General features: G+C 37.4%; 1 protein-coding gene and 1 pseudogene across 2 annotated transcripts in view; both read left to right on the top strand.

Moving 5' to 3' along the window:
- Nucleotides 1-26,985, top strand: part of LOC147825388 (polyadenylate-binding protein-interacting protein 1 pseudogene) — a 68,932-nt pseudogene extending 41,947 nt beyond the window's left edge. The window contains exon 1 of the transcript XR_015441147.1: nucleotides 1-26,985. This exon is cut by the window's left edge and continues 41,947 nt beyond it. The product of XR_015441147.1 is annotated as a polyadenylate-binding protein-interacting protein 1 pseudogene (transcript).
- Nucleotides 1-27,165, top strand: part of Fgf12 (fibroblast growth factor 12) — a 533,909-nt gene that overhangs the window by 125,710 nt on the left and 381,034 nt on the right. The window lies entirely within an intron of this gene.

Below are 27,165 nucleotides of genomic sequence, written 5' to 3' on the forward strand. Positions count from 1 at the left end.
CAACCAGACTGTAATTTATTTTTATTGGGAGAGGTACTGGATAGCAAAGTTATGAGCACCACTTTTCTTTTCAAATGCCTTGCTGGCTTTACTCTAAAGATTAAATGCAATTCTGAAATTGATTTGCATGTGTAGTTTTTCTTATGTGTTATTCTAGGGGTTAGAGACTCCATAAGGTATCAGAATATTTCTCTTATATCTCTTATACTCTTTCTAAAATAATAAATTGTTAGATTTATAGAGACACAAGGAGAAATGTGTTCAAGTAGACTCCATACTAACGCAAAATACAATTGTCAACATTTTTATGGAAAGACTTTTCTATTGAATCATCCAAGAGCAAGACTTGTATAATTTATAAAGAAGTGAAAATTGGTTTAGTCTAGCCTGTAGCCAAACACATGCACATTTTTAATACAACTGAATGGATCTCTATGGTGTTTCCTAGACTTGCCCTTAGATTTGCCAAAGTTTTTCTACTAAAATGAGAGGATGACATATACTCCTTGATACATGCATCTAGAGGAGAATGGAGTCTTACTTGCTGGGTTCCTGCTCCGTATCTAGTTCAGATGGACTTATTTTACAACAGAGGGTATGTGACAGGAACTCAAGCCCTTCCTAGTAATATTAAAGCCAATTATTCAAACACCATTTCTGAATGAATTAATAGATTCATTAATAGATTAATTAATGACAATGTTCAACTACCATTTACTACGTACTGGGTCCTATATCTTTTATTTACCTCATTTAATCTCATAACCAATGAGATGGATATTAGTGTTCTCTCTAGATGAATGCAGAAGTTGGAGTTCAGAGAAAATAACTTTTCTAAATTTCTGAAGCTGGTAAATAACAGAGCCATGAATCTACTGCTGGTCATATATTATTTGATTCAATATTCTGCTTGATCCAGGTTATCAAGTTGAGGAGAGATGTTATGAGTTATTTAGCTATTTGTTACCCATGCCTGTGACATCTGAATTATCCTTCCTATGCTCACCCTCAGTTTCAAGTGTGTAATTAACAAAGATGGGGTACCACTTCAGATTCTGTATGATTTCTTTTCACACATCACCTTGGTAAATTCTTATGTGTAATTATCATGATGACAATGAATTTTTTATAGACTATTCCCTGCTTTCCAATATTAATTTTTTGTTTTGATAACTTATTTCAATACAATATTTTCTCTTTATTTCTCATTCCCACTCCTGCTACAGTCTTCCAGTAGCTTAGAAATATTGTCAGATTTCAATTAAATATATTAAATATATTGAACTAAACCTAAGTAGTCATGAAGTTCCATCAGTGAAACTGAACTCTTAGAGGTAATATTGTATTTCTCTAAGTTCAGTTAATCAATCCCCTTTCCCACCTCCATTCAGTGTAATTGGCTATTGGCTCCTGCCTTCCACCTATAGTACTATTTGGCTGATTATGTAAGTGCAATCCAGGAAGGCAGGACAGCTGGGCAGGAAATGACAGGCAGCTCGTCCTCAGCAAGTGGTGAGGTGAATTGGGGTCCAGAAGTCTCCAGAATTCTAAGGCCCAATCTCAAGTGAAGCTGGTGATCCAGGTATGAGAATAACTGACTGGTCACTGAGGTAGAATCCCCGGTGGATATTAAAGTGGGAGCAGAAAATTGTCATCAGGTGGTGCCAGGTAATGACTGAGAGTTGGATTTGATTGTGTACCTGGATGCCCAAATTGCTCTTCCACCTCTCCGCCTACATCCTGTCCATGGCTAGAAAGAGGCACACACACAAATTCACTTGATTCTGTAGAAACTACAGAGATTTGGAGTCAGGTGGACCTACTTTATTTTCTTGCTTCTAAGGTTTTTGCGAAGTCAAAAGGAAGACAACAAAGTGAGTGCAAACAGGCAAAAGAGCAATGACTAGCATTTATCAGCTGCTCTCAAAATGTTATTGGTGCCTGACCTGGAAAAGAACTGGCTTGGCCTTAAACATTGAATTAACTGCAGCTGTTGCCACTCTTCCTTTATTGGAAGCACAGTGACCTCTTTCTTAGTGTTGAATCCAACCTAGTAAGACTATTTCCAGATAGAAAAAAATCAGTACACAATTGAACCAAATTTTATCATTTACCAAACCATTAGGTCCAACCAAGTCACCAGTTAGGGCTTACTATAAGCTGTTGAAAAACAGATGTTATATCTCAGAGATGTCTAGAGACAGGAATGACATTTTTTTGTGAAGAACAGAATTTTGCTGGTAGCTTACCACAAATTCATCAATAGAAGAAAAGTAGCACTGACTAATAGCCCAAGAGAGGCTTGTGACTGGAAGAACCAAGCAGAGAGGGCAATGAAAGGAAGGAATCTGAAAAGTTGAAAGCAAGATAGCTTGGAAAATAGATGTGAAGACAGCATTGCCTGATCCTGATGGGTAGGAAGCAAGAACATCACATTTGGTCTACAAATTTTGCTGAAATGGTCAGGGACAGAGAATAAATAAATATGGGATATATGGCTGATGTTCTGACCTGCTACTCAGAGATGCCAACCAGTGCATGTAAAATTTTTGAAAGAATCTAGGATAATAGCAAAGCAGTGCATTGTATATTGAGAGTTTCAAACTCTGAATCCAAAGACTCTGAGCCCAGAGACAGCTCTGATTTGGAATGAGGCCAGGGTGTATCTTTAGGCTTTTTCCATGGAGGTCTCTAAGGAATCTCTGAGGAAGCTTCTAAGGTAGCTTCTAGACAAAAATCCTTATGTTTCCATAAATGGAGAAATATGAACACAAATAATCTTCATCATGTAGGGATTAGTGCAATTTCACATATGGTACAAGAAGCTGACACACAGCAAAGAAAAAGCATGTAGCATTTGCATATGTCAAAGTGAGAACTGATGATATGTTCTAAGGAAATACTCAGCATCTTAAAGGGTGAGTGAAGGTGTCAGAGAAACAACCATCACAATTGCTAATCTGCCACAACTGTTCATTTCTTTATTTTTCATGAAAAACGAAAACATGGGATGAATCAGAGAAAACATAGGTGTGGGATAAAGCTAGTCCTAGATCCCTTAAATGGTTTCTTATTGAATTCAGAAACACCTGAATCAATCCACTTCTGTGATTCTATGATATATGAGCGTGATGTTCCTGTGTATGTCTTCAAAAGATTATGAGCTCAGATCCTGCTTTTTTTGTTTTGTTTTGTTTTTTTAAATCAGCAGAACCTTATTCTTCAGAGCAGCTTAGCAGTCTTTCTGAGGCTGGCCAAACTGAATTTTTACCAAGATTTAAATTACTATAGAAACAGATAAAATGATGGTTTCAGAAGGTTTTTTTTTAAGGCTTATAAAACAAGCTAAATTGAAATTCAGGCTTAGAGGTAATGTCTGGAAAGATAGGAGTCCAGGTAACAACACCACTTCTGGTACCTGTCTGAGGATGGGAGCCAGGGGGAACAAGCTCACCTAGAGCGTCAAACCTGTGAGCAGGCCCTTCAGGTGTAGCTAAGATGAAATTGGGGGTCTGAAAGGTAAGGTTTTGTTTTGTTTAGTTTTGATTTGGTTTGGTTTTTGCTTTCCCTGATCGACTTTAGAAAGACTCAGAGCTGACATTTTCAAACTGAGGATGACTGCTTTGGTCTGTTTCTGCTGCTATATGTGACTTAGTATCGAAGTCTTAAATTTTTAAAACTGTTCTGTTCACTTCAAAGGATGCCGGAAACCAGCACTAAAGCAAATCAAAGACAGGCTCGTTGTCACTGGAAAAATTGTTCTCTTAAAGCCAACAGTATCTTCCCTAGGAAAGGAAGATCATGCTGCAAAGATGTTCTGAAATGTATAAGTTATTTTAACCAATTCTATCATTAAACAGTCAACCTGTGTTACCTCATATCTGATGGACTTTGTACGTTTCCCAGTAGAGAAAGTAATAAAAGTCAGGATAAAAGCAATGCTCTCCAGTGACTTAGGAGAGATGAAAAGTGCAGGTTATTTGAAGGAGCATATGATCAGACAACAAACTGAGTATTAAATATGTAAAGATTTGGAAAAGAGAAATTAATGAGAACACAAGTAATCAAGCATCACTATGGAGCAAAGGAGACATGAAGTAGCTTTTAAAGAAAGGGATGGCCTGGAACTCGTGAGAAACAGATAAAATCACACTTAGGTCAGGGTGTGCATGCTGAGAGGAGAGAAAAGGAATAAAATGAGCACACTGTAGAGTCCAGAATGAAGAACACAGAATGTGCAGGCTGGTGTTGAGGACAGGGAAAGGGAATCAGGAAAGAGTGTGAGGCGCTTTCCTAAAGGCTCCCTGCTGAGAACTCAGTTGAGTGGGAACAAATGAAGCTTAGAAGCCAGGCAGAGGTCTTTGGTCCCTCATTCATTTCCCCGCATTCGGGCTCATTCTCAGGCTTCTGTAACCTGTGCTCCTAACGACTAGACAAGGATTTTCTCCCAATAGCTGTGGAAGCATTTCCTACCCCATCTTCTGGTCACCATCCCCTAGAGCTGACAGTCCAGCCATTTCAATGCCTTTTGATCCATCAAGACCTTCACCACTGCTCTTGCTCCTAACATGACATTGAAATTTTACTTTCGTTTTTTCTTTTGTGCTGTACTAAGATCTTAAGGGATGTGATCAATAGATATGGTAAATGTTTAGAGTTTTAAAAAATTATACTTGAACATACATTGCCATTAATCCTCCTCAAAATACTCCCTTCATTTTGAATGCACTCATCCCATAATTCTTGCCACTCTCTGAAGCACTTCTGGAAGTTCTCTTTCAGTAGGGTCTTTAGTTATACTGTTGTGGTTGCCTCCTTGTCCTGAATAGATTTTGGGGGGAAAGCCAGAAGTCATAAGGCATCAGATCTGGTGAATAAGGTGGGTGAGGACACACCGTAATGTTTTTATTGATAGAAATTGCTGTAAATTTTTGATCAATGTGGCATGATAAAAATATAGTGAATATTTAAATTTAAAAATTTGTTACATTTAAAGACACATTGCCATAAATACCTCTAAAATACTTCTCACTCGAAACACACTTATCCCATCATTCTTGGGAATGTGTCTTTCACTGTAACGTTTTTTATATTTAAACTTTCACGGTAATTTTAGATCACTCCTTGTCGAGTTCTTAGTAGGAGGAAGGCTTCATTCTTGCCACAGCTTGATTCATTGTCTTCATAGCTTGTTAATCTATGCAGTAAGCTGGGAAATAGGAATGCAGGAATAACAATAAGTGGACTTGATGTAGATATAAACCTTAACTTTAAGAAGGTGAACTTCCTCTCTCTTTATTGGCCAACTACTCCCATTTATATTTATGGTATGTGCTTTGGAAGAAGATAAAAAGTAAAACATAAAATCCATTTTTACATTTATAGTCTACAGCAGATCTGCTAAAAGTCTAAAAATAACTTTATAGAGATTCTAAACACACAGCTATAATTATTTTAAGAGCTTAAAGCTACTTTTAAAGCTGTCATAATTTTAGTAATTCTGAAATAAAATGGCACAGCTTAATGCAAAGGTGAATTATACTGAACTCAACCTCAGCACAGTTGTTATATATAGCTGCCTAATAGTCAAGGGTTTGGAAAGTCTCTCTTTTACTGGACCTAGTATAACTTTATTTTCCACGCTCCTGAACAAGTACAAATATTGCAGAAATATTGTCAATGAGTAAAATGTGGAATCCATAAGAACATTTGACTACCCCCAAAAGAATAAGGCATTGATACTCCTGGCATTTCCACATCTGTCCATTTTTCTTAGCTAATTGAACATGATGGTATTTTCAAGGTAAATGTGCTCAGCACATCTATGGATTAAGAATTCATGATGCCATGTAGATTTTGAAAGATGTAGGGAAATTTTCAATTATAGCATACTTAGGTAAATTAAGAAGCCCTCATGTCATTGAGGTTCTGAAGAATGGAAACATTTTGAAGTTTTCTAAAATGTTGTCATTTACATTTCAAAGAAGATCTGCAGTGTAATAACAACATTCATCTTCTTTTTTGACTTGCAAAAGAAATAAACATTTATTGAGGAAGATACAACCCAGAAAACTGATGACAATAAAATAAAACTATTTACTTCTCCTATAATTTTTTTCTTTAATAAAAATGTGTCAAGGCAGTGTGTTAAACATGAGTACCATGGATTTAAGCATGACAGATATAGTGGAGGTCTTTAAAGAGCTTAGTTATTTCTTGGATACGTGAGATAACAACCGAAATAACGTGTGCAAAATGATAGGATGGGCACAGTGCAGGGGCCAAGGTAGCAGGTAACAGGGGCACCTGCCCAGGTGGAGCTAGTGGGATGGTGATGAGATCTCAGCGGACAGTTGAAGGATAAGTTAGACTTCTTTAAGTGAAAAACTTGGGTGTTGAATGTTTCAACTGAAAGGGACAGAAAGTTGAAGATTTTGATCAAGGAGAGCATGAGAAAATTGAGGAATTTTAGAGTCCCCTATAGTTCAGAGTCAATAGTCTTGACAATTTCACATATGTTGTTCTTGTCTTATTTCACAGTATGTTGAAATATATTTTTCATACATTAGGTCTAATAGTTTTCTCCCTATTTTATTCACTTAATAATAAGTTGAGTTTATTTGTTCACATCATTGACTTTCTTCTCTGCAATGTTTTATGGGAACACAATTATTTATGAAATAATATGAAATAATAATCTCATACCCAATCCTTATTCATTGAATATATTATATATATTGAATATATTATTTCCAAGTTTCTCTGTTATAAAAATTAAAGCATTTTAAAAGACATTTTACATACATGTATAATTTATTTCCTTCATATAAAATGCATGGAAGGTTTAACTTTTCATGTATATACCAAATAAACAAACCTATCTCAAATTAAATATGAAATGGCATGAATTGAGATCAAAATGATAAGAAGTAGTTTTTGAAAAGCTGTTTTCTGTTGGATATACAATGACTGCTTTCAACAAACATGAACTAATTTGGACCCTAGAATCTGAATATTATGGTGCATTCCCTTAGTGATGTTTACTCCATGATGCAGCAATTGCTAGCTTATTTCCTAAAAATGTTTGAACTGGACTTCATGAAAAACTTGAAATAGTTTTAATCTTTGATCTCATTTTTAAAAAATAAAGGTTTCAGTTTGTAGCATTAGCAAGAAGCAAAAATCATGACTCAGTACAAAGTCCATTGGTGGTCATCTGTGCAACTGGTGAAATGGTACATTGTTTGGAAATTTATACTAGAAATTGCATAAAATCTTGCATAATGTGCTCACAAAACTAAGTAAGTAAGCAAATCAAGAGGAAGGCTACAACATTGCATATTTTAGGCTTTTTTCAAAAAGTAAAGAACAAGCACTGAATTGAAAATTAGAAGACCCAGTCCTGGTCTTCTGACCTCCTTGCATCACAAATTTCTTAAGGTCAGGGAGCTCCTTCTGTCATCTTTGTGTTTCTATATTGTCTATGAGAGTGCTCAGCAAAAAAGGCAGTCAGTAAAAACAAGTTGAATTAATGATTGAGTGGATGAATGAAAGAAAAACTAATGGGCGAATAGAAACCCTGAGTCTCTCAGAATAAAATCTGGTTCTCAGCAACATAGACACAGTGTTCCCATTTAGAGGGGTGGATACTTTAACAAATACCTCTCTTGACTCTTAAACATGCCACAAGGGAATGAGCATGGTATAGGTGTAAGAATTGTCTGCCCAATTTTATCTGCTCTCTTTTGTATTCCTTTAATTTTCATTTGCAATCTGGTAGTTTAAAAAATTTGACAAAATGTTTGCGCATATGTATGGGATACAGTGCAATAATATGATATATGTATACAATATGTAATGACCAAATCAGTCCAAATCACAATGAGACATCGTCTCACCTCAGTTGGAATAACTATGAAAAAGAATAAAAGAAAATTAACAAGTACTGGCGAGGAGAAAGGAGAACACACTATTGCTGGGAATATGTTAGAACAGCCACTGTGGAAAACTTGGAAAACAGTATGGTTACGTTCACAGTTGTCATAAGGAAGTCCTGTCCATTGGGAGGAGATAGAGAGCCTAATTTCCTTTTTAGAAACCACTTAATACAAGTCTGCAAAGTTGTCTCTTCTTCAGTAGCAAAACCTTTCTTTAAAATAAAGACATATCACAGATGAGAGTAACATTGAAATCCTGTACTCTAAAGATTATTATCTATTTAAAAAAATCTTAATGTTGAACATCAGGTACTGAAAGAGAACTAGTGGAAATCATGAAAAGGTAAGAGAAAGAGAAGAACTCAGACTTAAAGGAGTGCTGGAATAAAGATTTGGTGATAGACATTTTACAAACCAAGGCAGCGTGGGAAGTCATCAATTTTTATTTTTAAATATGAGCAGATGGGCTTAGCATTCTTATAGAAAGTGAATGTGTATGTCTATGTGATGAAAATGTAGTTTATGAAGGCTGTTCCTTTGCAGGTGAGAATAATATAAGCTTACTCACTTTGCAATGATAGGAGAGCCAAAATCAAATCCCAAAAGCATTTCACATATGGTGACCCAGTTCTTCTTATTTTCCTATTAACTATCTGATAGTTGTTCTTTCTTTTCAGTTGATAGTTTGACTGAAAAAGATAATATTTTCTAAAGAAATTTCAATGTCAGGCATATAAATATTTGATATGTCATTGCAGAGGATATCTATTATGTGGTTCTAACAGTACTGGGTAACATGTGGATGCAGTGACCAAAATTGATGACACGTTTCCTTATTACAAATCTATATTGAGAGGAAAAATCACTGACATTAAGAAAGAACAATTAATAAGTTTCAAAAGTGTATTTAGATATCATAGTTACATTTCTTGTTACTAAGACAAAATACCCAACACTCAAAGTTAAAGGAGAAAAATTTTCTTCAGCTCAAAATTTATAAAAGTTTCAGTCCATAGTTGGCTGGCTGCAAGGCACAGTGGCATGGCCGAGGGGGATCACAGAGGAGAAACAGTTCATGACAGGCAGAAGGCAGCATAGCAGTGAAGAAGCAGCAAGTAACAAGAGACAAGCAACCACAGCAGTCCTCTTTCTGCCCCTTATATTCTGTCCATGCTACCCACCCTTAGCATTCACACCTGGGGAGGTTCTTCCCATTATCCACTCTCAACTATGCCAAGCCAATCAGTGGATTAATTAATAATCACACACCCTTAGTCCACGCATCACAAACTTAACCTGAATAACACACGCTCTAGATCTAGCCACCTCTGAGAAGCCTCACCTATGACTGCATGAGACTTTGGGAAGACATCTAGACACAAGCCATAATCATAGGTGTACATATTGTTGGTTTTATTTTCCCTTGAAAGACAGTAGAAAATTAAGAATGCAGATTTTGGAGCAAGAAGGTTTAAGTTCAAACCCTGTTTCCACTATTTCCAAATCACTTAACTTTAGATAAATCACTTACTCTTTCTGGTCTTTGGTGCCTTCACCAATAAGGAGGGAGGATAACAGGGGAATAATAGTATCTACTGATAGGTATTAATAGGAAATTTGCGAGGATAAAATTGGTTATTGTTCTTAAAGTATTTAGTACGATGCCTGGCACATGTAATTGCTATATAAACGTAATAGTTTCCCTTATTATTTGTTATCATTCTGATATAATATAGGTAACTAGAGTCTGAATTTCTGTTTTAATGTGGTAAAATATTTTGGTTATATAAAACATATAATTATCCATTATGAGATAACTTTCCAATGTTGCAGCATTCAAAATACCCTTCCCACCATCATAACCCCTCTTACATCTTGTAAGACCTTGTTGTCTACCTGCCTTTGTTTTTGCTGCTAGATATTCATCACTTGCTATTCAAAAAAAAAATGATGTCTTTTTTTCCATTGCTGGGGATCAAATCCAAGGCCTCGATATATACGAAGTGTGTCTTGTTTTGAAGCATGCTCTACCCTTTTAAGGATAACAACCTCCAGTTACTATTTTAAGATTTGTTGGATTAATTCATGTTTATTCAACCTTCAAACTACACTTCAATTCAGGCCTCTATGACTTGCCAGTACTATCTATATCATTGTGAGGCTAGCAAAAGGAATACAGCAGTTGTCATTAAACAGAATAAAATCCACGGAACACAGACGTTCACATATATAACAATGGATTATTGTATAAACCTTAATCATATCCACTTAGCCTTAACTGACTTCCATTTCAGATTCCTAACTTTTTTAGTGATTTACTCCGTGGTGTATAGCAGAATTTCCTCTTTCTTTGTTCTCGGTCCCAGCTTCTTTCTAAGTCTGTTCCAGCTTCATCCTCCAGCATTGCCAAGATGCACATAGCAATCCAGGTAAATCTGGCAGGATCATGTTTCCATCTTGCTCCAAATACAGTTTGCAAAGGTTTTGTTGCTGGAATTGAATAGAAGAATATAGTGGGCCAAATATTTAGGAAATTAAACACCATGACTCTCAGATTCTATTAATTAAAAGCAAACTTTTTCTCTTGTACTGAAGACAACAATGTATGTTCATAGTTCAAAATAGGAAAGTTCAGAAAAGAATAAAGAAACCAAAGCTGTTTGTAGACTCAACACTAGAAAGAACATAGCTACCATTAGAACTTGGGCATATTTCTCTCCCTCCCCTGCTATCTAACATATTTGTGGCTAAAATGATATTCTTTTCTTGCTTTTCAAACTTACTATTAATACATGAACATTTCTCCATGCTATTAAGTATTCTTAAAGGAGGATTCTGACTGATTTAATTTTGATTTTTATTTAATAATTCTTTATGAGCAGAGGCCACTATATTCAAATAAAACATTGACCTAGTTTTCCCTCAGTACCTTTAAAAGACATTACTCTAGTTTAAGTCATACAGTTCTTCCTTCTCTCATAGATTTTTCCCTAGCCTTTCTTCATTGAACATTGGGGAATTATAGTAAATATGAAAGATTTCAAGCCGGTTATTCTAGCACTAGCTGGTGTGGTGAACAGCATGTTTTCACCTGCCTTACTCTCCTTTCCTCTGTGAGGTGGGTAACATTCCCTGCCACGGTTACAGGACAATTTCTGTGCAGATGCAATGAGATGGTGAATGAAAGATTGCTTTACAAATCATAAAATGAAAGATTAATTTTTGTTATTGTGCTTTATTTTTCTAAACCACAAGGAGCATTGATTTTTCTGCTTTTTAAAAGCAAACTCTGCATTCAGGTATTGAAGAAGAGTGATATTCACTACCTTATCCCCCAAAGGATTTTTTTGTGTGTGCCAGGATCAAACACAGGACCTCACACTTGCCAGGCAGGCACTGTGCCACTGAGCTACGTGCCCAGCCCCAGAGGATGTTTAATGTTTAACTCGAACTCACCTCTTCCCCTCAGTGACCTGATTTATCTCATGATTTAGAATGAAGGTTATTCGGATGGTAAAAGCACAGTTCTAAAATGTCAATTATGAAAAACAAATCTATTGATGAAAGAACACCTTAGTTATTTGCTTCCAAGTACCTTTGCTATCTTTATCGTACACCCTAACCTTATGGGAGAAACACTACTATTAACATCATAATTACAATGCACTGAATACCAACAAATGACCACTAGATACTGCAGGTATCAGTTTAAGTTCTCTTAGCAATCCCCCAGGTTATTTTTTAGGGTGAGAGTCTATCAGTGGGCCAAAATCATTCAGGAAGGAGATCTAATATGGATTTCAAACATAGACTTAATTAGAAAGAAACAAGACATAAGAGGAGAAACAAAAAGCAAATTTAATGGATAGGTGGAACCAACACAATGAAAAGGGAAAAACAAAGAAAAGACTTTGGTAGAGAAGCCTTCTAGTGGGCAGAGAGAGACTGAGCCCTGCTTCTGCTGCTCTGTCTCCTCCCCTTTCCTGGTGCTGTGTCAGCTGTATCCTCACTGCGCTCTGAATATCGACTAAGTAAATGCCCTCCGTCCAAACCCGAGTGTATGAGGATGGGGCCAGTGGCAATGCCTCCATCACTTTCTTTTTTCTCTTTTGAAAATTAAAATTTTTATTTAAATATGTTTTAATTGATATAAAAATTAAAGGTGTGCATGTTTATGGGGCAGCACATGATATTTCAATACATGCACCCATTGTGTGATGTTTAAGTCAGGGTAAACATATCTATCTCTTGGAAGGCTGATCATTGTATTGTGATGAAAATAATCAAAATCCTTTCTTTGAGCTTTTTAAAATACATAAGTCTCCTACTGGGCAATATCACACCAGAACTTCTTGCTCCTACTTCACTGTAACTCAGTACCCACTCATAACCTCCTCCTTTTTGCTCAGTTGTATTCCACTGGCTTGATATACAACAGTTTATCCATTTACCTGTTGATACATGCATGAATTACCCATTATTGCACAACAGATTATACCAAAACTTCATGACTTTAAAATGTGAGCATTGGCTAACTCTCAGTTTCTGTAGGTAAGATACTTGGAAGAAGCATAGCTGAGCGTTTCTGGCTTCAAGTCTTTTGTAGGATTGCTGTCAAAGTGTTGACCAGGTCTGCATCTGCTGCCATCTGAAAGGTTGTCTGGCACTGGAAGAGTCACTTCGAGATACCATTTTTATGTATTGTCCCAAGCACTGTACCTAATACATAGTAAGCATTTGTTAAATATGTGATGCTGGGCTAAATCTCTGATTTCAGAGCTCCCTAGCTGTTGAACACTGTCTCTTGATTCCCCATACCTCTAAACTATGAAGAATCAGGGTAAGTTTTTGAATAGACAATGCTTCAATCACCTATGATTTAGGAGCTTAGTTTTAATCACAGGAAGTAACCTATTTCTGAGTGGAACCAGCACTACAAAATTGGGAAGTTCTAGTCAGAGGTTCAGGAGTTCATTTTTGGGACTGTATACTTCAAGCAAGAGTTTCTTGATAAAGAGTCAGAATCACAGTCCTTCCTGTAGGGCAGGCTCAGTGGATTTTCATGAGGCATCCAAATAGAGGATTTTATTGTTGGATCTTAGACATGCTAAGAGTTCAGTCTTTGTTATATTACGCCTACAGGTCTGTTAATGATTGTTGTATAATACAGGCAAGATTTTTCCTCTCTGAGGCTTGGTTCTCCTGTGTCCAAAACAGGCAATATTAACTAACTTGTTTACATTTAGGGAGGTAATATTATATATTTCAAGAAATAGGTAGAATTGTTAATTGTAGAGGAGTCTTGATTATAGCAGATTTCCATATATATTCTCCATCCCAAAGCAGCATGATAGAGTCACTAGTTTTATGGCTCCAAAGCAATGTTAGATGAGGACAAACAGACACTGTCTCGCATTGCTGTGAGCCTTTGCTGGGGGGTGGGTAGGCAAAGCCCTTTGCTTCAGGTGCACCTTACAGTAGAAAGGCGTCTTAGCCCATTTCTCATTGCTGGGACAAAATACCTAACAACCACAATTTAAAGGAAGAGAAGTTTATTTTGGCTCATGGTTTTTAGAGGATTAGTCCATGGTCAGCTGGCTCCAAGGCAGAAATGACATGGGGGGAGGGCCTGGGCAGAAGAAAGCTGCTAACATCATGGCAGCCAGGACCAAAGAGATAAGAGAGGACTCAAGGAGGGATACACTCTTCCAGGTCATGCAGTCAGTGACCTTCCTCTAACCAGGTCCTATTCTACTCCTGAACTTATCAGTGGATTAATCCACTAATGAGTTTAGCATCCCCATGATACAATCATCCTCCAAAATATGAGGTTTTGGGGGGATATATATATTTTTTTGGTACCAGGGATCAAACTCAGGACCTTGCACTTGTGATGCAGGCGCAGTGCCACTGAGCTAAATCCCCGGCCCTGCGGGATATTTTTGATCTAAACCCAAACAAAAGGCTAGGGAAGAACAGAAGAGATTAAACCTCTCAGTGTACTTTCATTCCTAAGAGATATTTATTGAATAGGTGAGAGGAGAGACTTGAACATGGTGGCAATTGAATGTTGCTGACGCACCCACAATGTTAATATTTTTAAACTGAGTCTCTTAAAAATGTCTGTTTGCCCTGTTTATTTGGAACAACTTTGCACATCCAAGCTCAGTTGGGTTTTATTTTCTCTACTCGGTTACACAAGCGGTGAGTATTGTATTGGCCCAAATTCTCCAGAGAAGTAGAGCTAGTAGGAGATTTATTTATTTATTTACTTCTTACAAGGAACTGACTCATGTAATTGTGAAGTCTGATGAGTCCAAAATGTTCAGAGCTGAGATCCCAGCAGGCTGCTGTAGGACAAAAAGCCATTAACATTGTACAAAGCCCACAAGGCAAGACATTCTCTCTTACTCAGGGAAGCAGGCCATTTTTTCTACTCAGGCTTTCAACTGACTAGATGAGACCCAGCTACATTACAGTTTCCCCACTCACTCTACTAATTTAGGTGGAAATTTCATCTAAAACCTCCTTCACACATACCTAGGTTAATGTTTGGTCAATATCTGGGTACTTCATGGCCAGTCAAGTTATTATATAGCTTTAACCATCACAGAAATACTTATTACACTTATTTTACTTTAACTACACAAAGCACCACCACCATCCCTTCCCAAGTGTCTGTGGAAGATCACTCCAGGAGTATGTCTCTTATGTATTGTATTTGAAAACTCCGTGTAAGCATCTTCTCAAAAAAACCTTTCTAGATCTGGTCACCAAATGCAGAATGAGATCCTGTAGCATAAATCTTTCCTCATCATTTCAGACCTTGGCTGGACCAAGTATCAAACATACTTTTCCTAAATACTATTCTTTCATTGCTACAGCTATGTCATTATCCCCCCTCTCTCTCTCTCTCTCTCCCTCTAATGTTTTAAAGTATGTAAAATATTCCCAAGAGTTACCATGAGGATAACTCTGAAATGGTCCCTATTTTTTCTCCATAGGTTTTTGGAATGTTCTGTAAAGTGACATTGTGAGGTCATTGAAGCCTCCTTGCATTTTAAATTTTACATTAAAAATTAGAATTGTTGACATAAATTTTTCTGAATGTACACTGTATATTTTCATCGCTTTTATTAAGGTAGTCTAGTAGGTAATTTCTTTAAAAAACTCCTAATAGACTGGTTTTTAGAATTATGTTACTGTGCATTGGTCTCAATAAATGGCTTTCCTTATGCACACTTTTACCAAGGAATCTTTGGGTTTAAATAAGGGCCTAAACTACTCTGCACGTCACTTTTACATTTCCTTGAGTTTATTGTTGCTTTGTTTCATTCTGTTTGATCATTATAAAACTTTTGCTGCCCTTCTATGGCACATTTTCCTTTACTACGTCTTCTCAATTAATTTTATTAGACATTTTCTTCTCTCTTTAATCACCTGCCTGTTCGTCAGCATCATCAGTCAACAAAAGGTGACTATGTTCATGCTGCACCTGCCGCAGGAGCTTCTCAGATGAACCTAAGGAAGAGTCAAGATGTGCAGGGAAGAAACTCTGAGCAGGGAAGACCGAGAATTATGTAGAGCAGGTTGTCAGTTTTATGATCTGGGTGAATGGAAGAAAAGAAAGTCATCTTTTTGCTATTGAATACTCACATTTAAGAAGAATTGAAAAAATAAGGAAGAAAGGAAGGAATTGTATTTATTATTTGCTTCCATCCAGGATCTGGATTACTATAAATGAGGGCTCATGATGAATCTGGTTTCCTAATTCATCCACCAAATACTTACTTATTCATTTGTGGAGAAAATTGTCTACCATATAGTAAGCATTGTACGTAACTCAGAAATGTTGAGGTTCCTATTACCATATTTTATAACCATGATAAAAACAAAACCAAAACAGAGCTAAGGATCTTGAGTACCCAGAGAGTTCCTAGGAGGGGAAAGGATTCCTGGCTTCTGGGAAGACCTCTTGGGAGTCCTGGGCATTGTAGGATCAGGGTAGGTGAAACTTTCAGATTGCTACTGGCTGGGGCAGTGGTGAGGAAGGTGACCTGGTTTGGTTGTGCAAGAAGCCACTGCTTGTGTTGCAGCTTTGTATTGGAGGAAAACAGAAAATATGCAGAAGCCAAACTGTTACCTTGGAAAAGCAACTTCTAAACAAGGGGGAATTTAAAAAATGCAATCTGAACGTGGCATATATTTTTTTCATGAGGCCCAGGAACAAAGTAAGTTGTCCGTCTTTAACCAGATGACCCCCCAGAGTTTTTCTCTTCTTGCACGGGGAGTAGCAGAGACCCCTGCGCCCTCCTCACTGTGCATATTCTGCCTGTTGATGCAGCTTCTCGCGTGCTCCACCGCTCTGGCAAGGATCCCAGAGCTGCATGAGTCAGTTTTGCGCTGAACCTCGGCATAATGGAGAAAGGTGCTATTTTGGGATAACAGGCATATGATCAGCTCTTTTTTGGGCAGATTTCACAGGCCGCGTTGTTTGCAGAAAGAGTGACTTTCCAGAATACCTCCTTTTCTGCTAGAGCACAGAAAACGATTTCACCAAGTCTTTGCCTCTCTGGCAGAAACTATTTCACATTTGACATTGACAGTCCATTAACTGTGTTAACAATGGTAATAGCTTTAGAGCAGTTTAATGGAAGATGTTTATGTGTGGTTAATAAGCTACCCCCGAACCCCACCTGCCCCATGGTAGGAATGAAAGTGGAGACTAATTTGGAAGGTGTGGAGAAGCTCTGAAGCATTGGAAGGTTAATGGAATCATGGAACCCTGGATGAATACAACTCCTCGTCTGTCCCTCCCTTTTCCATTGCTTTGGTCATTTGCTTTCCTAGCTTTCTGAGGATGAATGGGAAAAAGAGTTTCCTGTTTAGAATATTTATTGAGAAGGAATATGCTTGGATCATGAGCAGGTTTACTTTCTTTTCTTCCTATGGTTATTGTTACTATAACTTGCAGTGAATATATATCTTTTTGGTAATAAGCCAAGGCCAATAAAATTTTTATAAAAATGACATAGTAGGTGTGCGTGTGCATGTGTGTGTGTGTATTACAAAGACTATGAAGATTGTGGAGCTGCATCCTACTAGATGTGACATAGCTAACATGGTGCTGAGAGTACTGTGGATCTGAGTCTTATTTCCACATGGCGTGTGGTCTCCTTCATAGTCTACCAGGAAAAATCTTTCATAGTTGTACCTGGAAAAATCTTCTCCACTTAGCCTTTCCGTAGGCTGAGAGGTCAAAAGTGACTCCGAACTCTCTACTTTCAGGTACACTGCAAAACTTCATATTGCATGCATTGGTCTGTCTTTATCATTGTTTGTTTATCTTCTGGAAATTTCTTCAATTATATATTTGGGGTCATTGCCCTTGCATGATTTTTCTCCAAATATTTGTCTATAAATAAAACTTTTGTGGTAGATTTTAGATGCAGAGGCCTACTAAATGCCTGCTGAATCTTTCTATTTGATTTCCACAGGTGACTCGATCTCAGTGTGTTCAAAGCAGAACCTTCCTCACTGGAATCAAAAATAAATGAACACAAATGACCTCACACTTGCCTTAAATCTCTGTCTTGGTAAATGCTACCTGTGTCTTTCTAGTTGCCCAGGCTGGACTTGGCTCATCATTTTTGTCCCTCCTGCCTTTCTCTTCATCCTTTATATCCACTTATTTATTAAAATCCATATACTGTGTCTTTGGATCTGCTGCCCCTTTTAATCCTCATTGATTTTTCTCAGTTCAGGATCTCTCATGACCCTTCTGTAATCCTCATAGAAATTTTTCCATCTGGCATCCCCCACTTTTTCCCTCTCCAAGAACTGTTTAACTATATATCTCTCAAATACAAAGGTGAATTATGTTTCCCTTATTACACCTTCCATTAGCTCCCCATTACCGATGGTATAGAGTCCAAACTTGTTTGCATGGCGCTTGCGTATTCAATAAATAAAGTACAGGATCTTGGGTCAGACAGATCTGAGTTCATGTCCTTCTATGATCACGCACCAGCTTATGGCTATGTGACCTTGGAAAACTTCTTTGTGTCTCAATTTCCCCATCTGTGAAATGAGAAAGTAACGGCAGCTACCTGGGGTAAGCCGTGTCTCAATTTCATCATACTTGCTTTTCCTCTAATTCTGGACATTATATTTCCCTGGCACTCTACTTAGACAAAGAAATGAAACAGAAGTAGTGTATGTGTCACTTCTGCGTGGTAGCATTGAGTTAATATTGTCAGGCTCTTCGATGAATGTAAAAGCAGGTGTGGATATGGAGGGTTCCGTATGAACTAAGGAAACTGAATGCTGATCAAACACATAGAAGACAGCTGCCCTGGAGAGGCATGCATCTCCCCAGCAGAGTATGTGTGGATGAGAAATAAACATTGAGTGAAGCAACTGAGATAGGGGGGTTGACGAGTTAAGTGCATCTCAGTCTAAGTTCACAATCTACCTCAAAGGCTATTGTGAGAAATTGTACAATCTCTGAAGACAAGTAGCACGACACTTGACACAGAACAAGTGCTCTGCTAATGGTTAGCTTTCCAGGCAATGTCTTTTCCCCACCCCTCCCTGGCACATTTTATTTCCAGGTTTCTACCCATTTGCTGTTTGCCATCCCAGCATCTTTAGACATCACAACTGTTTTCTCCTGAATAAATGCTCAACGGATGGCATTTATTCAGCCCTTGAGAACCAACTTAGATGCATCCTCCATGAAGGCTTCCCTTACACCTGTATTCACCCACATTCACCCACAGCCCAGATGTCTCCCTTGAGGTCTATGCTCTTGTGTACAAAGGTTCTCACCTTGGCACCCGAGCATAGATCACAGCAAGAACACTGCTCTGACTCTCCCTGAGAAGGGAATTTTGTCTTGCACATCTTCTTTACTGTCTCAGAAGCTAGACATGTCTGCCAAACGTAGATAGTTAATAAATGTGTGAGTTAAAAAATGTAATCCTAAAACTAACTACAGAATTAAGATTCAATTCCACGGTATGAGAAGTGATTGGCCTCTGGTGTAAATGCTCTCATTCTCTGAAGCCTCCACTGTCTCCACCTCCTTTCAGCCCCAGCATGCTTTGATTTGTGATGATTGACTGGTCTAACTTTCTAATTTTACAGATGAAGAAACTGAGCCCAGAGGGAGGGCACCGCTGGCAGCAAGCTGGTATCAGACTGTTGTTACTGCTCTAAACAGCTAACAAGGTGAAAGGGTCAGGGGACCATGATATGTATTATTTGTCAGCTCCCTGCAGGCAGCAAGGGGAGCAATCATGAGACCACTGCAGTACATTTGATGGTGGACTCTAACAACCCATGTCCTAACCTCCCACACCTTGTGCAGACGGTCTTATTTGGGGGAAAAGACCTTTGCAGATGGATGTCATTCTTCAGAGGAGACTATCTGTGTGGATCCTAAATCAAAAGACAGTTGTTCCCCTGAGAGACACAGAAAAGAGGACTATGTGAAGATGGAGGCAGAGGTTGGAGTTTTGCACCAAAGCCATGACCTCACAAGCTGCAGGGGGAAGGGTGCCTACTCTTTTAGAGCCTGTGGACACTGCCTTTTTACATGTCAGCCCCCCAGAGTCATTGTCTTCACCCCTCAAGTTTATAGTAGTCTCGTATAGTAGCCCTAGGAAACTAAAGCAAACATCATTTGGAGGTAACCCTACCAGGTATATTCCTTTTGAGTTTAGCATTCTGTAACAATGTCTGATATTTTTAGTCTTTGTTATCCAAAAAGAAAGAGGAAGCTTTTTCTCTTTCTTCAATTTTCCTTTTGACCCCTGAATTTGATCAGGAAATCCTTATAACCCCTAAACCCTTAAAGTATTCTCAGTTCTATCCAAACTCTGATTTTTTTCCCCACTGAATTTAAAGGTATAACATCACCATTGGTAGTATCTGTCCCCCGGGGTCCATCTTGATAGAAACGATGGCAGTGTTTTAAAGTTGGCTTTACCTTGGGACCTCAGAGGGGCTTCTGGTGCCTGGAGGGAGTCTTTGATCTTACCCTGCGAAGAAGACATGGCTCTGCAGACTTCACAGAGGGGCTGGGACGTAGGAGTGTCTGTGGGACTTTTGTAAAGCATGGGGCCCCGCGTGGAGATGATACCACCAACACTGCAGCTGTGAACTGATAGGGAGAAACCGCGCAGAAGTGCTGACAGCTCAGGGCACCCACTCGAGGCGCCCTTGGGTGCCAGCTGACAGCTTCTGCACTGTGCTCTGCTGCCATCGTGTGGCCTTTCTGGTACTTGTCAGTGTTATTGGTTCTCAGTTTCCCGAGTTCAACAATGAATGTTATAAATACACATAAATACATTTTAGAGGATTTTAAAAAAGTGATTTGCCTTTTACAAGAGATACTAGGAATACAACTTTGAATTATTCACTTTTTGGTTTATGTTCTTACTTGGGGGAAGCTAGGGGAATAGGCATGGACATATCACTTGAGAAATCATAGCAGATAAATCTGGAGATTAAAAGTCTTAGGCTGGTCCCAAACACCGCGGATGGTCTGATAGACGTTAGAGAAACAAAAGTCCTCGTCCTGTCCACGTGGCGTCCATCGGATGGTGTTACCAGATGCTGTTATTGGATCTTCAACATCTCCTGTCAACGTTCCACAAACTTAAGCAGTCTGGCCCCAGACCTTCTCATAATTACTGTGTTTGAATCTCGGATCTATCACTTTGGTTCTGAGGCAGGCACCTAAACACACTGTATTTCAGCTTCCTTATTTGTAAAAGGAAGACACTACCAGTGCCTATTCATAGATTTGTGAGAAAGGTGGGAGCACAGGTTCACATCATAGTGTAGAATTTCGTGTTCAACTAGTATCTGCTGTTATTAGTCCTCCCTGGTAGAATATGAATCCCTTTGAATGCAAGACTGATTTGTTTTTGAATCCACAATTTTAAATGTAATTTTAGATTGTAGTAATTTGATACCATTTTTTATATACAGGTGGAGAATCATTAAGCTTTTATGCATATTTTCAGTTTATATTTTGAAATTCTCACTAAATCTTCAAAATATGCCTAAGGCTGTGCTATGATTTGTATGGATGTATGTGTGTGTGTGGGTTCACTAATGTACAAAAATGTCAAACTCACTATATTTTCAATGAATAAACAGCAATTAACATTTATTATGCATTTATTATGCATTAAGCTCCACTTAGAAGGCTTTACATGAGTAACCTTATGTAATACTCAAAAGAGCTTCGAAATACTTACTCCCTCAACAGAAGTGTGGAGACTGATTAGAACTAACGCAATTCATCCCAAGAGTTCATATTCCTAAGTGACCTCCATGCTATAAATCTGTTCTCCTCTCATGTCTGGTTTCAATTCTGAGACGAGGTTTCTGAACATCCATACAGAAACATTTTTAAAATTTCAAACCAAGCGGAATGCAGAGCACCAAGCTCACATCTGTATTCATGTTTGTTTTGTTTTGTTTTATTTTTGGTACCGGGGATCAAACTCGGGTCCTTGCACTTGCGAAGCAGGCAGCGGAACCACTGAGCTAAATCCCTGGCCCACTTTTATATTCATATTGCATCAAGCCTCAACTTGCCATAGCCTATTTTGGGAACAGTGCTCCGTGTAATAAGGAACTGGGATCGCTGGTTTCATTTGTACTGGAACTGTTTTAAGTGTGGAGACAGTCTAGAGACACAAGGACCAAGTTTTGTAAGCTTGTAACAATAAGTGAGGCAATGATTCCACTGCAGTTAGCATACTGTTCCAATTAGCATACTGTTCTAACTGCTGGATAGTGTTAGAAATTCTTCCTTGGAATACTGGCCTCCAAACACAATGTGATCCTCGAAGAATGCAATCCCTGAGCTAAGGAAAGCAACCTGAATCCTTACATGTCCCAGGAAGACAGTACATAGTCTGGTTTTCCAACTTGGTCCTGCTTACCTTCGGAAAATTTGAGCATTGAAAAACGTAGATACACTAACAGATAAATGTCGACACACTGATAATGACCCATTGATCCTTGCAGCCAACACATGCCTTATTCAGCACTGTTCTCAAGCATGAGATGAATTAACTAATTTAATCCATATAAAAAATCTGTGGTGTAGGGACTCATCATCCCTGAGAAAAGAGGCACAGGTAAGGATGCCAAACTGGGCAGTCTTTCTCCAATGCCCAAGCTCTAACGACTAAGTTACACCAACTGTTATTATATTTATCACAATGCAATGAGACACTGGACAGCTCTGTGGAGTTTCTTGAGTTCTAACACTCTAGTGACCTGTTCTTGATGATAACTTACCACTCACATGGACAGGTAGCAGAACTGCCTTCTGGGACTTTCCCCATCAGTCCCTGGGGCTTGTTGGAACCAGGACCTTGAGCACACCTGTGCACTCACAGAGGTGTGTGTCTGTGAACCATGGTGGGGGTCCACGCCCATATTTTACCATTTTGGGCATCAACCTTCAGTCTCTCACATTTCTTAAGAGAACCATTGAGTAGGTCAAGCCTACCTGAGAATAAACAAAGGCCCTGAGAGCTGTGCCTAGTTCACAGGAGAAGACCCCACAGCAAAACAGAGTCAGCCATGGCTAAGCCCCAAGTGGTGGTAGTTACTGTGTTAATGTCTAAGCCGCCTTCCAATAGCTCCAAATACTACCCAGCAAGTTATTCTTCTGCTTACACAGAATCCTATGAGGATGGCTGTGAGGATTATCATAAACTATCAGAATATGTTTGGGACTTTTTGTATCATCTTACAGCCTGGAAGTTTTGAAACTGAAACTGAATGGTTGTAACCCATGCATGGCTGGGTTACAACAGATGATGCTTTGTAAATAGTTGTGGGCCACGTTTTCCAATAAGCTACATCTATTCCAGATTTCTCTTACACAAGGACTTGCCTGTGTAATTACCTGTCCCATCATCTGAGTATTAGCCCATAGAGTGTCAACTTCCTTCAATTGCTACTTCAAAGATCAAGCTGCAAAACGGGCTGAAGTGACTGGAAAATGATTTCTTGCATTTATACACTTTCTAGGATACCTTATCTTAACCTAGAAATCAAGGTTATTAAAAGTGGTTATCACAAATGGATGGACAGGTTATAAGAACAGATAGACTTCAGGTTGGCCTGCAAAAATCACTGAATACCCTCCCCTCTTATCCTATGGATGAGAATAAAATTACTAAAGTGGACAGGGTTAATTTTGGAAGATCTTGGAAGGAAAAACTTAAGACTGGTATGAAAGAAATTATTCAGATAATTAAAAAATGTTGTACTAGATATAAACTGCATCAAAAATGTAAAAGAGATGCTCCGGAAGATTGTCAAACTGGGGCACAGTCCATGCAACTCCAACATACAAAGAAGCAACAACTGGAAAAGATCCTAGCTATTTTATGTGTAAACCAAGAGGTTTTTTTTTTGTTTGTTTTTTACATCAGATGGTGTTACTTTCATGGAACAAGATCCAGATTACCAGGAGAAATAGCAAGAGTTACTTAAAAGAGAGGACTTTTGCCAGAGTATGAAGAAAATGGAATGGATTTGTCAGGGGTTAATGATTCTTATTGAGATGATATTGATGATGAAATGGACCTAGAGATTGAAGACCTTTATGAAAAAGTTTTGTTTGGAATCAGAGCATAAATGAAAACAGTAAAATGAAATTTCAGCATATCACTTTCATGGTATAGTATAATGATTTAGCAGAACACAGGAAAGCAAGAAAATGTGTCACACCAAATTACGGATGTGGAGTTATGTCACTAATATATGCAACTTTAATTTTAACACTATCTGCCAAAATAAACTTTATTTTTTATTATATATATATATATATATAGAGAGAGAGAGAGAGAGAGAGAGAGAGTTTATGATGTACAGTTAATTCCACTGCTTTGGCTATAATAAAATTGATTTTGAAGTAAAAATAAACATACTAGCTATGTGAGCTATTTGGATGTAATTATGCTCACCCTTAAACTTGTCAAATTTTAATAAAGATGCTATTTTCAAACAACACCATTAGTATAAAAACCTAATATTCATTCGTGGTAAATGTATGTCCATGACCTGTTTTTAGTTCCCAAGACCCTTTGGCTGTTTCTGTGACAGGGCACTGAATGTCCTCATTACCTGGTCACTTAGGTTGAAATTGCCCCTGTGGACAACACAGTGTCTGTGAGTAAGTGAAACAGCACAGGAGCTCTGTGTGGATGTTTGATGGAGAATGTTTAAGATGAGGCCTGATACTGTGTAAGAGAGCCAGTTATTTGTAAGAGAAGTTTAGTGAATGGAATGTAGCCTCATAGAAGTGGGGTTTGTATACTGGCTGGCATCATGAATACCTACTTGTTGATGACAAGTATGTTTTATTGAAAAGAACGTCTAATTTGAGGCTGTCAATAACTTTCTTGTTGCTGGGACAAAGTACCCAACACTCACAGCTTAAAGGAGTAGAGGGTCAGTGTGGCTCATGGTTTCAGTCCATAGCTGACTGGTTCCCAGGCAGGAAGGGCGTGGTGGAAGGGTCCAGCAGAGAAAGCTGATCACATCAGGATGACCAGGAAGCAAAGCAAAGGACAAAGGTAGGGAGGGAGATATACCCTTCCAGGTCATTCCCCCATGAACTGCCCCCCACTCCAAACAACGCAATCAGTTACTGACCTCATCGGTGGATGAATCCAGTAGTGAGTGTAGCACCCTGTGATCCATCACCTGACAAAAGCCGTCTCTCAGAGTGCCTGAGGCTTGGGGGAGGGGCATTCTCCATCCAATCTGTAACACAGTCCATTATTTGTTCTACGGTGAAAAGAAGACAAAAATAAATTCACTTTTTTATTAAAAAGTGCTATATGTAGTAAAATTCTATTTCACTGTGGGTTTTTATTTTGATAATTTTTTACAAAGTAAAAATACATATCTTCTTTGTATTTTTATTGTTTAATTAAGGTAAAATTTAAATTCAGTGAAATACAGGACTCTTAAATATACAAGGCATGGAGTTTTGTCAGATGTACCCTGTGTAACAAATACATCAATCAAAATGTAAAACATTTCACTTGAAATTTTCCCCCACCCTTTTGCAAGTATATAAAACCAATCATCTAATTATTGTCATTACAGATTGGTCTAGTCTGATCTTGAATTTCATGTAAATGAAATGTTTCAGGATATGCTATTTTGAAACTGACTTCTTTCACTAAACAGAAATTTTGATATTCATCCATATTGTTGTGTCAATAGTTAAATTTTTTCAATTGCTAAGTACTATTCTATGAGAAAAGTATGCTACAATTTATCCATTTTTATATTGGTTGAGATTTGGGTTATTTCCATCTTTTGACTTAACTTGAAAACAACGGCAAAAAAGCCTCCTGTACAGGTCTTGTTTTATGTTTTTACTTGCCTTGTGTGAAGCCTAGGAGTGGAAGTTCTGGTTTCACCAGTCAACCTATCTATATAGGCCTACCGGTTTCTGTTTTTGAAAGTTATCAATTATTTATTCAATTTATTTAATATATATGAGGTACTCAAATTTTCTGCTTCTTCTCAAGTGAGTTTTTGTGTATAGGGTCTTTCAAGAAATTGATCCATTTCCTCTAGGTTATAAATTTTGTGTTCATGAAGTTGCTTATAATATTCCTTTTCTTATTCTTATAACAACACTAGGATCTGTAGTGATGTCCCCTTATTTATCTGTGATATTAGTGATTTATCTCTCCTTTTATCCTTTGTAATCTTGAATACAATATTACCAATTTTATTGATTTTTTTCAAAGAATGGGGTTTTGATTTGTTAATTTTCCCTATTAATCTCTTGTTTTCAATTGTATTCATTTCTATTCTGATTTTTATTTCTTTTTCTCTGTGTACTTTCTGGTCAACTTGTTCTTTACTAGATTCCTAAAGTAAAAGCTAAGACCATTGATTTTGCATCTTTCTTCTTTTCTAACACATTCATTTGAAGTTCTAAATTTCATTGTAAATGCTGTTTGTTACATCCTAGTGTTGATTATTTGTGCTTTTATTTTCATTGAAAATTCATTACATTTTTACACTTCTCTTCAGATGTCTTCTTTCATCCATGTATTATATAGAAGTGTGTTTTTTAATGTGCAAGTATTTAAAAAATTTCCAGATATTTTTTCTGTTATCGATATTATAATTCAATTTCATGGAAATTGGAGAGAAGACATTATATAATTTTTATTTTTTTCATTTGTTAAAGTGTGTTTTATGGTCCACAATATAGTCTGTTTCAGTGAATGTTTCATATGATAATGAAGATACAATAATGTGTTGATACTTTTGTTAGATGCAGTAGTCTATAGATATTACTTATGTCTAGAAGATGGATGCCAATGTTGAGTTCAAATATGGCCTCACTGATTTTCTTTGGATGTGCCTGCTCATATTTGATAGAAGAGTATTAAAATATCCAATTGTAGTATGTTATTAATCTGTTTCTCCTTAAACTTCTTTTGCTTTTACCTTACATATTTCAATGGCCTGTTGTTAGGTATATATACATTAAGAACTATTTCTTCTTGGAGTATTGACCTTTTATTATTATAAAATGGCATCTGTGTTGCTTAATAATTTTCCTAGCTTTGAAGTCTGCTTTGTCTGAAATTAATATAACTGTTCTGCTTTCTTTTTAATTTGTGCTTATACATAATTACTTATTTCTTAGTCTATTTATTCTATCAAGTAATTAGTGGGAGTCATTACAGTCTACACTTGTAACTACGGAATTATTTACTCTTCTTTTTAATTCTGTCAATTTTGCTTTATGAAGTTTAAATCTCTCTTATTAGGCATATAAACATTTTAACTTTTATATCTTTTTCAGTTGAACCTTTTGTCAATGGAAAATTTTTTCTCTTTATCTTCTACTAACATTCCTTGTTTTAAAGTTTATGTTAACTAATTATTAATTACTCTAATTTTATCATACATATTGCCCTTGTGGCATATTTTTATGCATTTTCTTTTATGTAGATTCTGTATAGTTGATTCCTGGTTTTTATTTCCATTTGCTATGGGTACTGAATTATTGCATTTAAGCTACACTTTTTCTATTTGCTTTCTACTTATAGAATTTGTTTTTGTTTTATTTCTTCCTAGTTTATTTTGGGTGTATTGACATTTAGGGTTTTTTCCCCTACTTTTTATTGTTGAAAAGTACTTATAA

The sequence above is a fragment of the Heterocephalus glaber genome, unplaced genomic scaffold (assembly GCF_053883595.1).
Source record: "Heterocephalus glaber isolate CG9 unplaced genomic scaffold, H.glaber_assembly_v1.0 deba00001504, whole genome shotgun sequence".
Classification (NCBI taxonomy): Eukaryota; Metazoa; Chordata; class Mammalia; order Rodentia; family Bathyergidae; genus Heterocephalus; species Heterocephalus glaber.